Raw genomic sequence first — 15,117 nt, 5'->3', positions numbered from 1 at the left:
CAGAGGAAGCGGTTGATCTTTCGTACATGATTACTCTTCGAGTCTGTGGCCAAACTCGAAGAGTAGGAGGCTTCTATTATGCGAAGATCCGGGCCCCTTCAATTCTGAGGTCTGACACCACACTAACCGGATCAGATACATAAGAATAAAACAAGACTGATCTGAAGGACGACGATACTCGGCTTGACCTCAATGAAACTTTAGCACTAAAGTTATCGGTTCGGAGTAATCCAAGACCAAGGTAGTCAGTATGAAGATCATATCGAAACCTACTTGCAAGATCTCGGACCGCTCCACTACTACCCAATCAGATACAAATCGTAAGACCAATCACATTTGTATCACTCGTAACGGGGTAACTCAACTCGATAGGATAAGTCTGTCGCCTCCCTCAGAGCTCGAAGTGGAGATCTCCGAAGTATTCAACAGACAAGTAAGGTCAAGTCCACCATAAGTCTAGGCCGGGGCTTGGCTCGGACTCGGGACGTGGTCTTCGCTTAACAACTCAATGGCAAAAGCCCATGCGTATGCTGGTCTAAGTCTAAGGCTCGGAGCCGAGGCCTCTTTGGCCTAGAACCCCGAGTCGAGGCCAAGGCGGGATGTGGATGCTTCATGCGATAAACTAAGAAACTACCTTAAGTGGACACGACCGATTGTTTCACTCGCAGATACGCACGATACGCTACACAATCTCCGGATTACGGTTCATATCTCCACGATCATAGTATCCCACTAATTGAGTGAATCATACCGAGATTAATGGACCTAGACCGTCTGATAATTATGTATAAATATATTGAGACTCCATTGCTACAGGTATGCAACATCTTGCACTCTCCTATTAAACCCGAACTTAGACCCAGATTCCCTTGACCTAACTTAGGCATCAGAGGGTCCCCTGCTTAGACCAGGGTCTCCTTTGCTTGTTGCAAGTGTGCAGGTTCGAGACGTTGAAGCGGTTCGGAGTTCGCGAGTCGAAGCAAAGAGCCGTCCAGATCTAGTCAACAATAATATATATATATATATATATATATATATATATATATATATATATATATATATATATCAGTAAAGGAAAACCTTATCCCACCCACCTGCACGGCTGTCCCTTTCTTCCTCCCTTTCCCTTTCTTCCTCCCACCCAGCCCGCTACCGTCGCACACCCGCTCGACGAGTAATGCTGCCCGGGCGTCCACGGTCCACTTGATCTTGCCCAATCGGCCAATCTCGATCGACATTTCGACAGGATGCACGAATCTATTTCTTCTTCTTCTTAATATTCTTCTTCTTAATCTAATTAACCCGTCCATTAACTAAGAACGAAAGTCTGATTCGTAGCCCACAAACTCTGATTGTAGCCATCCAATCCAGATGCAAGAAAGACGCCAGTATTCCATGAAAATCAGAGTTTCGTTCATCCAATCCAGTAAATTTCAGAGGTTTGGTTGGAAGGAAAATAAATATTACAGTGGCCCATAGGAAGTTTTTAATGGTGAGTGTTGAATCAACATTTTTTCTTGTGGTTGTATAGTTTGGGTGCTCAATATTTTGTGGACTATTCATGGGCTGATCTAAGCATGAAGTAGTAGTGTAAAAGCTGCTTCAAGGACTGATTATTTTTTTTTTGCCTAACTAATGTAAATTGGGTGCAAAATATAGTAATGAAACTGGAAGCATCAGGAGGAGATTAGATGGTAAAAGATTAGATGAACAAGCTCGAGCTCGACTCGAGGTAAACTTGACTCAACTTGAACCACTAGCTCGACTCTAACTCGACTCGACAACTTTGGCAAACAAGCCAAGCTTCAATGTTGAGCTCGAGATCGAACTCAAACTCGAGTACACCATGGACAAGCCGAGCCGAGCTTGGACCACCTCGACTCGACTCGGCTCGATGCCTACCTCTAGGTTTTTCCTCCCTAGGATAGAAGAGCAGACAGAGCTGCTTGACCGGTCGAGTGGTACTCCACTCAAAGTATAGCGAGTTTTGGTTTGAAAATTCCATGGTGCTCGACCAGTCGAGGGAGAGGCTCGACCGGTCGAGTGGGATGCTCGACCGGTCGAGGACCCTACTCGACCAGTCGAGGTTATGCAGATTCATGTCCGGATTTTGTGTGGACTGCTTAAATTTGAGGCGGTTTTTACAGAGGTGCGGAAAGGAGTTTCCTAAACTATAAGTATGGGTCCCTAGGGTTGTTCTAGTGAATGCAAGAGAGTTTCCTAAAGCTTTACAAGGGTTTGCTAAAGGGTTTAGGGCTATCAAAGGGTGAGAGAAAGAGAAAGAGAGAGAGGAAGCTTGTGGAAGGGAGGTTCTGTTCGTAGAGGTGATCTACTTTGTAGTCGACACCTCAGCGCTTCTACATCCTCGTAATCGGTAAGATCTCTTCGTTTTTCATTATTCTCTTATTGTTTATCTACTCTTGCGTGAGTGAAGAAGGTTTGATTTAAGCGTTGTGTGCTTGTGATTGGTTGTAACGTTCTACTTCATAGTGAATTGTTGCTCTAGATGAGGTCCCGTGGTTTTTACTTCTTTGAGAGTTTTTCATATAAAAATCTCGTGTTGTGTGGTTTGTGCTTTGATTTATTTCACTGCTTTATTATCCCATAATTCTAGTGTTTTTGGGAGGCTAGATCCTAAGGTTTTATCTAACGGCCCCCAACATGGATCAACTTGAATTTCCCACCCAATGATCTTTAAGATAGGCCTACCTGTTCAGATACTTGGATGTCTTACGACTGACACACGTTCAGGATGTGAACAAAAATATCAAATGGTTGTCATTCAATCATCATTGGCCCGCTTTGAGTTATAGATCTGCCTATTTTTTAAATCCATGAGCTGGCAAAACTAATGGAGAGTTGATGCTACATGGATATTGTGAGAACTATCGCAGCTACAGCTCTGAAAGCAGGGTGCAGCCTAGCCCATCTTCTACGGACAGGTGGCACATAATGAGTCAATCCAGTCTAGTCATTTGGGCTTGTTTGGATTAGCCATTATATTTGTAATGTTATGAGAATGAGTAATTGTTTGGCTTGAAATTCAATTGTTGATATGTGTGGATTGTGCTGAGTATACAAGATCATTTTATTGCTCGATCGGAACTGAACACCTATGACCCCAATTGACATGACAGATAGGGAAATTATGGACAGACATTTGTGTTAGAGAATTGAAGTAGTTCGACCACTTATATAAGCAATCAAGTGATTTGCAGGGAGAGGGGTCCAACTCCATGACAAGTTATGGAAAGACTTCGTTTCAAAATTGAAAGCATGAGAACGAGCGCCTATGTGGTGTGGGTGGGTGTGTATGTGCGATGTGGGTGTGTGTAAAAAAAGTTATTTGCCAAAGGGAATTGGATGTGTACTTCTAATGAGTTCCTATTTATCCTTAGCCAAATGGAATTTTTTTCCTCGTCTTAGTAGTAGAAATAATTCGATTTGCACAACATGAGAGTAAAAGAAACTCAATTATATTAATTGAAATAAAAGTAAAAATTTACAAAAATATCCATCGATGATTTAGTTTCAAAGGCATAGATAATAAGGCATTTTAGATCTAAGTCTACTTTGATCTAGAAATTAGCGTAGATGGAAGGGAATTACATTACTCGTAGTCTAGGTCAGTTTAACATAGCAGCGTAGACAAATGAAATTATACTATCCTATACTAAAGTCGGTCTAACGTAGTAGTATTGTAAACGGGTTGTCTTATGCTAAGATAAGCTAGGATTAAAAAAAAAAAAAGACAATGATACTCCTAAGATTTAATTTTGATATGTGTTAGGTTAGTAAGGGCCTGAGACTTTTTAATATTTCTTTTATTTATAAAATTTTGGGACGATTACATGGAGAGATATCTTTGTAGCCACTCTTGTCCACTAATGTGGAGATAATCGTCTGAACCCAAAGATAATGGTGGTGTATAAGACGATACCATGTATGCTTGTAGTTCATTGTGGGTTGGCCATTAGTTGCACACACATTCTATTCTAATTACTAGGATGAGATTTGCTCTTGCACTGCTATATATGTATCAGTAATAATCATCTTGTTTTTCACATGAATATGAATAATGTGCCATGGCGTTAGGCCAACTTAAATGTGCCATGACGTTAGGCCAACTTAACATAGTCATTACTTCGTTCCTCTAATAATTTTGGCTCCAAAGATCATGTGCATTGCCATAGTGCATCGGCTGGACTCATCATTTGTTGTAACAGTGTTTCGGTCGATACCCAACTTCAGTCATGAAGCCACTATAGTGGTTAGCTAATTAATTTGGTATGCGAATGAGATATGTGGCACGTGTGTCCTCACTATATGCAGCCGAGCTTACTCTTTTTAAGCTACTCATGATTTTATAGATTTTGATCTCATTAGATCAAATAATAATGATTATCATTACCACTATGGTTGGAGGTAAAATGAGATATTTTCCCTACGTTATACCACTCTCGATCATGGATAGGTACATGAACAACTATTGTAGTTGGATAAACATGAATATAAATTTTTTCAATATGTTATATTCCCACTGTTTCTTATGGTGCGATCTACTTGATTATTAGATATACTTAAAATTTAGCATCAATCCTTACAATGATCTGAAAAAACTGATGAACGGTGTGGATAAACCAAAAAAAATTCAAAACGGGCCCCACATAGTTTACTTAGTGGGATAAAATAACTCAGTACGAAATGTGCTTCTTGAAGAAGCTTTGTACTAATGGCTATAGCTGACACCAGCTATACAGCTGCTCTAGCCTACATTCTTCATTGGAGACATAGGTTGCCATGTCGAGCACGGTACATCCCAGCATTTCCAGCCAATACGTCCTAATATGGAAAATCTGAGCCGTGAAGAAGGTGGGGCACAACACAAAGATCATCCATTGCAAGGATAAATCTTGTCCACTGATCACACAAGCCACACCACCAAAATCAATGAAACCTACCTATCTGATTCAACATTCATGTGTGCCCCACATAATGAGTGGATCAGCTAAATTTCTAAGTAGAAAATCTTCATATTGTGACCCATCTTTTGAACGACTCGGATTTTCTATAAATATGACACGTTGGCAGAAAAGAGGGAGCTGTATGTGAAAGTTCACATGCTTCTCCTTATTCGTTGGGAGACTTAAACCGCCACTCACGGCTCTAGGTACATGTCGTGCCAAGACGAGCACTGACGCTCCTCGAGCTCCGAGTTGTACGAACGGTTGGAGATCAAAGTTACATGGCCCCATAGTGAAGTATTTATTATATCTATACCATTCATCTATTTTTAGAGATCATTTTAGAGCATTATCCAAAAAATGAATCATATCCAAAGATCATCTGGACCACACCATAAATAGCAACGGAGATAATGATTTTCATCATTAAACAATTTGTAGGGCCCACCGTAACGTTTATTTTCCATCCAATTTATTCATAAGGTCACAAGGACCTTAATGAAGAGGAAAAACAAATTTCATATTGATCCAAAACTTCTGTGAACCCAAAAAGGGTTTTAATGGTAGACGTTCAATCTCCCATTGCTTTCCGTAGTGTGGTCCACTTAATAGTTAGATCTGTCTTATTTTTTGTCTTAAGCCTTAATAAGATATTGCCAAATGGATGGACGGTTTGGATATAACACATACCTCGTGATCAGACCCACAAAACTTGCTAACGTTACACTAGCCAATTCGCTCGACACCCTGTAAATAGCTGTATGCGAACCATTCAATGCCTGAGACTCTCTCTCTTTCTCCTTCTTCCGAAGACAACTATACACCATTTCTCAATGGATATCTCTCTCCAACAGAGAAATCCCATAAAGCTTCAAAACCGAACAGCAGAAAGAGAGGGATATCTCTCTATCTCTCTCTTGCCTTCTTCTTCAACAGAAAGGGAGAGACAGATATAGAGAGAGATAGACAGATATAGAGAGAGAGATAGAGAAATAGAGTTGGGGGCTTGGGTGTACATTGAGCAGGGTTTTTTGGCACCAAACGAAAAGCCAAAGATGGATGGGTGGTAAGACTTTATTAAGAAAAAAAATTTTACAAAATAGAGGGATATTTACATCCCGGGTCGGGTCGGTTCGGACTCTTTCGGTCTGGGTTTTCGGGTCGGGTCGGATCAGGGCCAATCCGAACTCGACCCAAAAAGATTTTGGATCTGGATGAAGCTATACGATCCGCACCGATCCAGACTGTCGGTTCGGTTCTGATCGGGTCTAATTGGGTCGGATCTACTGGATCAGGTCTGTTTTGCCTAGCTCTAGCTCCTAATGAAAAAACAAATTGACCTTTTGATCAAGGATTTGTTCTTTGAGGAATCGATATTCACAGCCACCAAGTTTGACTAGATTCACCCTTTCCATATTTGTGTGGTATTCATGAAGCACCATTTTACTAAAATTAAAACTAATGGTGTATTTGTGGAATGGATGGCTATAAAGGGCAGTGGATGTGGACATCAACATACATCACCACTTGCTTGCTGATCTATTATCCGTGTAAAACATCCAAATCATGTGAATGTTGGTAGATAACTTGGTTTGCAAAGCCGATACATTTAGTTATTAAATAGCACATGTTATATAAACTAATTGCACATGATTGATGCAAGCATAGTAATATATATATATATATATATATATATATATATATATATATATATATATATATATATATATATATATATATTAAAAGAAAAGGTTTAAACTTAAGGTTGAAAGTTAAAGCGAAAAATAAGATACAAGAGGCACATAAATTTATGTAATTCAATAATATAACTATGCTCATAGAATAATAATATAGAGATTTTTTCTTCACTAAAATAGTAGAAATCAAGAGTACTAGGTTACCTCTCTTAATTTTTTATTAAAAAATTTCTCACCAAGAATTATCTATTAAGAAAATACATTTCTTTGTATATGCATTCTTTTGATATAAACCACACCCTAAGAATTTCTTAAAGCCTAATAACTAGGCTTCGCACATGTACATGTGAAAAGGGAAGGGAAATATGTTTAATATTTGAAAATGCCATGCTCGCTCATGCCTATAATGGTCCACCGCCTCAATAAGCCATGCTCATATCTTGATTCAGACCATGAGTGGTCCACTGATTTCAACATTGTGGGGCTTGCATGATGGGCACACTAGATGGATTTTTGCATCAAGTGATCTTCATGTCGTGGTCCACCATTTGCACAGTTCTAATGTTCTACACATATAACACATTGGCAAGAAAGATGGAGCTGTATATGAGAGTTTACATGGAGTGTCTTTTGTTCATCATTGCTCGCATCCTAGGATAGATTTGTCATTTGCCAGAATGGTAAAAAGATTCACCACTTGGAGGAACCTGTCCCTTTGATCTGTAATGTACCGGAATGGTATAAAGATTCACCACTTGGACAAACCCGTCCTGTCATTGCAAATAATTTGCACATGTTTCCATACACTTAGAAATTGCAAATGCAGCATAAAAAAAATTCAAAGTAAATTGTTTAGATTAAGGTCCCACTTTTGATATATCATGAACATAAAATTACATGAATGTGATTATCTGACTATAGGATTTGTTCAAAATAAACATCCAATGGTCCTATTTCAATAAAAAAGTGTCCTCAAAATCAAAAGTAAAAAAATGGTTCAACAAACCTAATTTGAGACCGTGACTCTGCAACAATGAGTTCCACCATTTCCTTTTGTTCATCATTGCTCGTGTTGTCATAACTGATTTTTAATTGTTTTGAATCCTAGGATAGATTTGTCATTTACCGGAATGGTAAAAAGATTCTACCACTTGGAGGAACCTGCCCCTTTGATTTGTAATTTACCGGAATGGTAAAAAGATTCACCACTTGGACAAACCCGTCCCATCATTGCGAATAATTTGCACATGTTTCCATGCACTTAGAAATTGCAAACACAGCATAAAAAAATTGAAAGTAAATTGTTTATATTAAGGTCCCACTTGTGATATATATCATGAACATAAAATTACATGAATGTGATTATCTGACTATAGGATTTGTTGAAAATAAACAACCAATGGTCCTATTTCAATAAAAAAGTGTCCTCAAAATCAAAAGTTAAAAATGGTTCAACAAACCTAATTTGGGAACCTGACTCTGCAACAATGAGTTCCACCATTTCCTTTTGTTCATTGTTGCTCGTGTTGTCATAACTATTTTTTAATTGTTTTGAATCCTAGGATAGATTTGTCATTTACCGGAGTGGTAAAAAGATTCACCACTTGGAGGAACCTGTCCCTTTGATTTGTAATCTACCGGAATGGTAAAAAGATTCACCACTTGGATGAACCTGTCCTGTCATTGCGATTAATTTGCACATGTTTCCATGCACTTAGAAATTTGAAATGCGGCGTAAAATAAAAAATAAAAAAATTCAAAGTAAATTGTTTAGATTAAGGTCCCAGTTTTGATATAACATGAACATAAAATTACATGAATGTGATTATCTGACTATAGAATTTGTTGAAAATAAACATCCAATTAATGGTCCTATTTCAATAAAAAAGTGTCCTCAAAATCAAAAGTTAAAAATACTTCAACAAACCTAATTTGGGACCGTGACTCTGCAACAATGAGTTCCACCATTTCCTATTGCCTGTATCAAGCATCATAGACCTATTTGGGCGCACCATTTCTTCAGCGCAAGCTACAAGGAACAGCCCACACAAGTCCCGAACTTTCATGTGTACCTTCTCTGGCATGACTAACAATGGGTCTGGTTTAAGTAGATTAAGATTAAAGTTTTGGATAGGTCCAACCCAACATATTCAAAATCCAGTCCCAAAGTACCTTGTGACTTGTGGAAGTCAACTCGGAGTTGGGTGGACTCAATTTGATTGGATACACTGAGTCACCCGGACGAGTCATCCTTGACTCGGGAAGCTGGGAGATTACATTTCATTCCGACTTGGTTGAGCCTATATTAGACTAGAGACAGGACCAGTGGAAGACATTAGAAGTCAAGTAAACTTGATTTTCAAGTCTTAGCTTCATTGGAATTAGAATTAGTTGTTTTTTGCGACGTTACTATTTTGAATCTAAGTTAGTTTTCTATTTCGAGTGAGCGTATGACTATTTCAGTTTGAGTCATACCCAATAATTACATGAAACTCCTGAGGTACATCTCCATTTCTTCCCTGTAGTTTGAATTCTGTAGCTAACGTTAGTTATATGTTTCTGGAATAATGGGAAAGATAATGGGGTTTTGATTGTTGATGGCAGCATGTAAGAAAGAAATCATCAAAGACGACTGTTTGTGTCTTCCCATGGTTGGCAACAGATCTACTGAATTGGGAATGGATATTACTTAAAGGTTGATTGTAAGGCTGCCGATTTTGGAAAAATAAAAATAAAATTGGACCCAATTACAACTCTATCAAATTGGGGTAGAGTCTACTTCTCTGTAATTGGCGCGGATTGCTATTCTCTCAAATTGATTTCTATCTTCCTCAACAGATGAGTGTAATCTCCGAGTATAAATATAAGGTCCAGTTGAAAATACCCTATTGGCTAAAACATGTTCGATTTGTATGCTGCGGCGCTGATGAAATTGGGTCGTGTAGTAGATACAACATCCAAAGAATTGTAGGAAATAGCCAAAGTATAATGATATCCTGGTGATTGAAGTTGCAAAGTTGCTGTTGTTGATATTATAAGTTGTTCCATAGGGCTCGACACTTATTAGGAGGAAAGTGGGCTGGGCTTGCTGGAGCCCATACAGACCAGCTCGCTTTGAGTCTTATATCTTCTGAGGCTCAAGGACCTCATGATGGACGGCTGTCGTCTGGCTGCATTTGAGCTGAGGTGAGTTGCTTAGCTAGTGGGCTCTTCCGAGCCTGGGTCTAGTTTTGCATCGAAGATTGGATGGAGAAGCCTAGACACGGCCCATTTACGAGTGTTTTCGTCGTTTCAGCTGTCGGTGTTACTGATATTTGAGAGGCACGATGGATGTGGTGACCTTTGCACGCGGACAAAGATGGCAACCTGGCGAGTGTTAGTCTGATAGGCTGGCAGACTTGTGTAGGACATCAGAGACGTCTATCAGGTGGGACCCACGACAGATCATCTGGCCTGAAAAAAATCAGCGGTCACCTATCAGGTACATTAGATGGTCTTAAAGGAAACTTGCATGTTTGGTTGGATCATACATTGATTCCATGCGTTTGCCCACCTATCAAGAAATTTCATTGCTTGCTGGAGGGAAGAAAACGGAAAGTATTGACATGTGAAACTTCCGTGGGCCTGTCATGATATGTGTATTAGATCTACACTGTCCATCCATTTTTTTCATACCTTTTAGGGCATGAGACTGAAAAAGAGGCAGATCCAAGGCTCAAGTGGACCACACTATAGGAAACAATGGGAATTAAACACCTACCGTTAAAAACCATTGAAGGCTCAGATCAAGCTGATGTTTGTCCATGTGACCTTATGATGTAGAGCGGGTTGCGAATACTTTCATGTCCAAGATGGACCAGAGAAGGCCCAATCAAAGGCGGAAGCCATCAAGACCGTCAGAATTTTAAAACAGGCATATCTCACAAACCAGAATGAGTTGCTCAACATACCATATATGATTTTGGGCAGGATGAGCTACTTTAGCCAACCAACATACCATATATGGATTAGAAGCTAGGATTGTTTTATCAGGATTTACTGCCTCTTTCATGGCCTTTGTGTATGTCTGCATTTGTTTCAAGTTGTCCCTGGTTTATTGGCGAATGTTGCCATCTGATCATCCTCCTCTATGTCAGAATGTGACCATTTGGATGATTTGGTTTCTAAATTTTCTTTTATCAGTGGAACTTTTTGAGCCTTTCTTTAGTATCTTATTTGAACTTCAAACTTATAGTCCAATTACATGATTTGGAGCAGGTTATTGACTATTTTAACAAGGCATTGGAGGGCTCAAGTATAGATTTGTCATAAGCCAGTATCTCTGTGTAGATTGATCTTGGGAAACAAACAATTACATGACCGCCACTGCTCAGATAATTTTTTCTTATTCCCTACTTTTAAGTTATTTATAGCTTTTACACTGCAATACCTACATTTCATGGATTCTTTCACGTCCGTTCAGGTGGGATATGGCCTTTTTTATAAGAGTTGTCCATGCCAGTTTTTGAGAATTGGGTGCAGCAAGTGGCTCCCATTAATCTTAAAATTAGTGAAGATCTCAAAGTTGTCAATCTATACTCTTGCAAATTGAGTAGTAGGTGGGCTCATCAATCTTAAAATTGCTTAATTCCAAGACCCAAATATGTTAATATCAGCTTTTGGGAATAAGGGGTAGAAGGTGGGCCAACTTTGTGAGATTCCATCCTATCCATGGTCGAATTCTATATTTAATTCCGTTTTTATATAAATAGTAAGTTTTAGTTGAATTATAACTCTTCATCCGGTGGCTTTAGCAGTTGCGCCAACTTGAAAATTGTTTAGAAAAATTAGGAGAATAACGTGGTTAAGCCACATAGGACACTTACTATAAATATAGAAAATTTACTACTTATAGCAAGTTACGAATTTTAGGGAGTTTTAGTTATAGTTTAATTCTTAAACTTCTTCCTAACCTTGGTATCCCTATTTATATGCTTGTAGACTCGTTTATTTCATCTATCAATCAATCAACAAGTTTCTTTCCTATATCTTAAAATTATTTCTATTTCTTTTCCTCGTAGATTCGAGAAGTCCCTGTGAGGAGTCTGGAGAAGTTCCGTGGATTCGGAATAGTTATCCCCCTGAGGAAGACGGTGCTCGACCTCACATCCTTTCGTGCGTCACCTTCTGAAGAGGTTAGACGCAAATAAACCTTAGGAAGGTTTCAACGTTAGTTGTTCAATCTTTGTTACTTTCTGTGGTGTGGTCCAGTTGATCTTTGGATGTGCCTCATTTTTGGGCTCATGATCTAAAATAATTTGAAATAATTGATGGATTGTGTGGATATAACACATAAATCATGTTGGGGCTAGACAAGTTCCACAAAGTAAAAGTTAGGTAGAGTAGTATGCAATCCATTCATGAGAGAGAAAATGGGCTTGTTTTGTGAGCAGCGCCATCGGCCATGACGTGGACCATTGAGAAGTGATGCCACTGTATTTTTGTGTGCCATCAACACTGATGATCCGCACTCGTCAGCAATATGCCATGTTAAATGGCGTTTTCTTTAAATTCTTAATAAATTGCTAAACTGACGCAGGGATGAACGTGATGAGGATAACTACTCCAAATCCACGGAGTTTCTCTGGACTCCTCACAGAGACTTCTCAAATCCACGAGGAAAGAAAGAAGAAAATAGAAATAAATTCTAATAAATTCGAAATTGATTAATTCATCACTAAAAACGAGTTCACAACCCTTTAAATAGGGGTACCAAGCAATGGGAAAGAAATCAGAATCAAACTATAACTAAAACTCTTAGAATCTGCGACTTACTATTTATAGACGGTCGTGATGTCTACTAGTGCGCAAGGTTTTTGGCCAAAAATAGTAAGTTTCCTATTTGGCATCACCAAACCGTTCCCCTAATTATTCTAAGCTCTTTTCACGTTGGACACAGCTCCTAAAGCCCGCGGATGAAGAGTTATAATCAAACTAAAACTTACTATTTATAGTAAAGACGAAATTAAAATAGGGAAACGACTGTCGATCAAGGAGTTTTTCGCAATTCCGGGCTGCGCAACCCGGCGTCATATATTTTACGTCAGGTAACTCATTCCGGATTACGAGATACGCCCGATCTAAGGTTTGACGGTCCGGATCACTTCTGTCGTTGACCGGGCCTTTTTTAATCCATCTTGGCCATGAAACTGTCCGCGACCCGCTCTACATCATAAACTGTATAAAATGGTGAATTCCTCAAACTCCCAGGAAAAATGTTGTGAGAAAACACCGGCATGAGTGCTCAATGCAACTAGAACAAAGCCACTAAGAAAAGAGTTTAGCCAAAATCCAAAAGCCAATAAGTAAAACATGAGAGATTTACATGGTTTGATAATATATTTATGTTCGTGAGGCAACAACACAATATTTTTTTCTTTAAAACAAGAAAATCAGAGAATATAATGCTTACATGCATCTTTCCACTCTTTTATTGTACAAAAAATCTCTAAGTAAAATTCGAAGATCACTCTCTATACCCTTTATAAACAACACACCCCGCAGAGACACATTGACAAAAATCTTATCAAACCGGGCTTACATGGGGTAATCTCATCTTTGATTGGGTCCTTGAACAATGAGTCATGCTCATACCTAATCATGTGCATCAGATCAATGGTTCAGGTCACTGAACAGCGAGCCATGCCATGCCTAATCATATGCATTAGCAAATCATATGTTTATTTATGAACATGGACCGATAATCCCTCTCTTCAATAATGATTTGGTCGGTCCAAATAATCATGTTAAAATTGGTGACTTAAATCGGTGTTGAAACTGGGGAGTTCGATTGATCAACTTTAGTCTTGATCAATCGAGAAAATCTTGAAATTTTCAATTAACTCTCTAGACAATTTAGACATGTTCAATCGACTAAACATATAGGCTCAATCGATGAAGATAATTCTAAAAAATCATATTAGCTCTTTGGACACTTTTGATCATATTCAATTGATTGATTGATGTCGATTAATTGACAGTATGCATAATTTTTGCGTAAATGCGTATTTTGTTTCCTAATTCGGGTGTAACTCTATATAAGGGTTTGTAATTGTGCGAATTAGGGTGGAGCACACAAGTTAAGATATTTTAGAATATGATAAATAAGAGCTAGGGTTTTGAAAAGGATTTTGGGTTTTCACATTTGTAAGTTGATTTCGTCTCTTGCAATTCACTTCCAAAGTAAATTGTTTATTGTTTTGCACCATAGTTTTTTACGACAATAATTTTTTCATATAAAATCGTGTGTTGTCTTTAGTTACTTTATTTGTATTTTCCTATTACTTGTGTTATTCAACTCCGAGGTTGCTTTCGCACCCCCAACAAATCACGCATGCATGCCAGGAGGCGCAACTTGCCTGGTCTCACCTTTTACCCTTCTTAACGCTGTTGCTTACAAAAATCTAAGAAAAGAAATTTAGGGGATATTTGGACAAAGGGCAAGCATATCCAGGAGTCCTTTCCCCTCTCTTCAGTTTTCTGTATTTCTTATCTCTGTTTTTTTTTCTTGCTCCTTTGAAAATCGCCTCACTATCATAGGACATATAGATAGCCACTTGGATTTCATTGATTAAATGGACTAGTCAAAGATAAGGGTGCCAATGCGCCAAGTTAGGGCTGGCCCAAGCTCTATCCCAGCCTGCCTTGCATTATTGAATGTATGTCCAAACCCAATGTAGGTACATAATCTCCTAAAATAGTTCAGCCTAAGCCTAACTTGAAAGGTACCGACAAGAGAGAGGGGGATGCCAACAAGAAAAGAGGGGAATTTCTCCGACGGGATTTGTAAATAAAAGAATAGTAACTTTCTCACGGGAGATTTCGACAACCAATATCTATATCTTGAGGATTTTGCAGGCCTTGTTGGCTGCTAGAGTAACTTGACTATCGCAACTGCAGAGAGAGAGAGAGAGAGAGAGAGAGAGAGAGAGAGAGAGAGAGAGAGAGAGAGAGAGAGAGAGAGAGAGAGAGAGAGAGAGAGAGAGAGAGAGAGAGGGAGGTGTATTTTAACTGATCTGATTTCCCAAGATAAAAAGAAAGGGAGAAGTTAAAGCATGAAATTTCAACGAATTTCCCAAAGGAGTTGAAAATTAAGGTTGGAAAAGAAAATCACCTTTTATGTTGCTACTCTTTTCTGATGCAGCTTTTATTGAAAGTAGAATATATAATAGATTACATTAAATAAGGCTAGAGAGAGAGAGATTTTAGCTAAAAAGGCAATGAGAGAGAGGGGGGAGATGGAAATATTTTGTATTTAAAAAGTTTGAAAACCCTAACGGGCTGGGCTTATGGGCTTTCTGATACCGACGTCCAAGCCCAACCCTATATTCTCTAGGGCTTGATACTCCAGCCCAAGGTGGGCCAGGCTTAGAAGCTCAATAGGCCACTGGGCCTATTGACAGCCACTCAAAGAATGG

This window comes from Magnolia sinica, chromosome 16, assembly GCF_029962835.1.
Source record: "Magnolia sinica isolate HGM2019 chromosome 16, MsV1, whole genome shotgun sequence".
NCBI lineage: Eukaryota > Viridiplantae > Streptophyta > Magnoliopsida > Magnoliales > Magnoliaceae > Magnolia > Magnolia sinica.
This window is presented reverse-complemented; position numbering follows the sequence as displayed.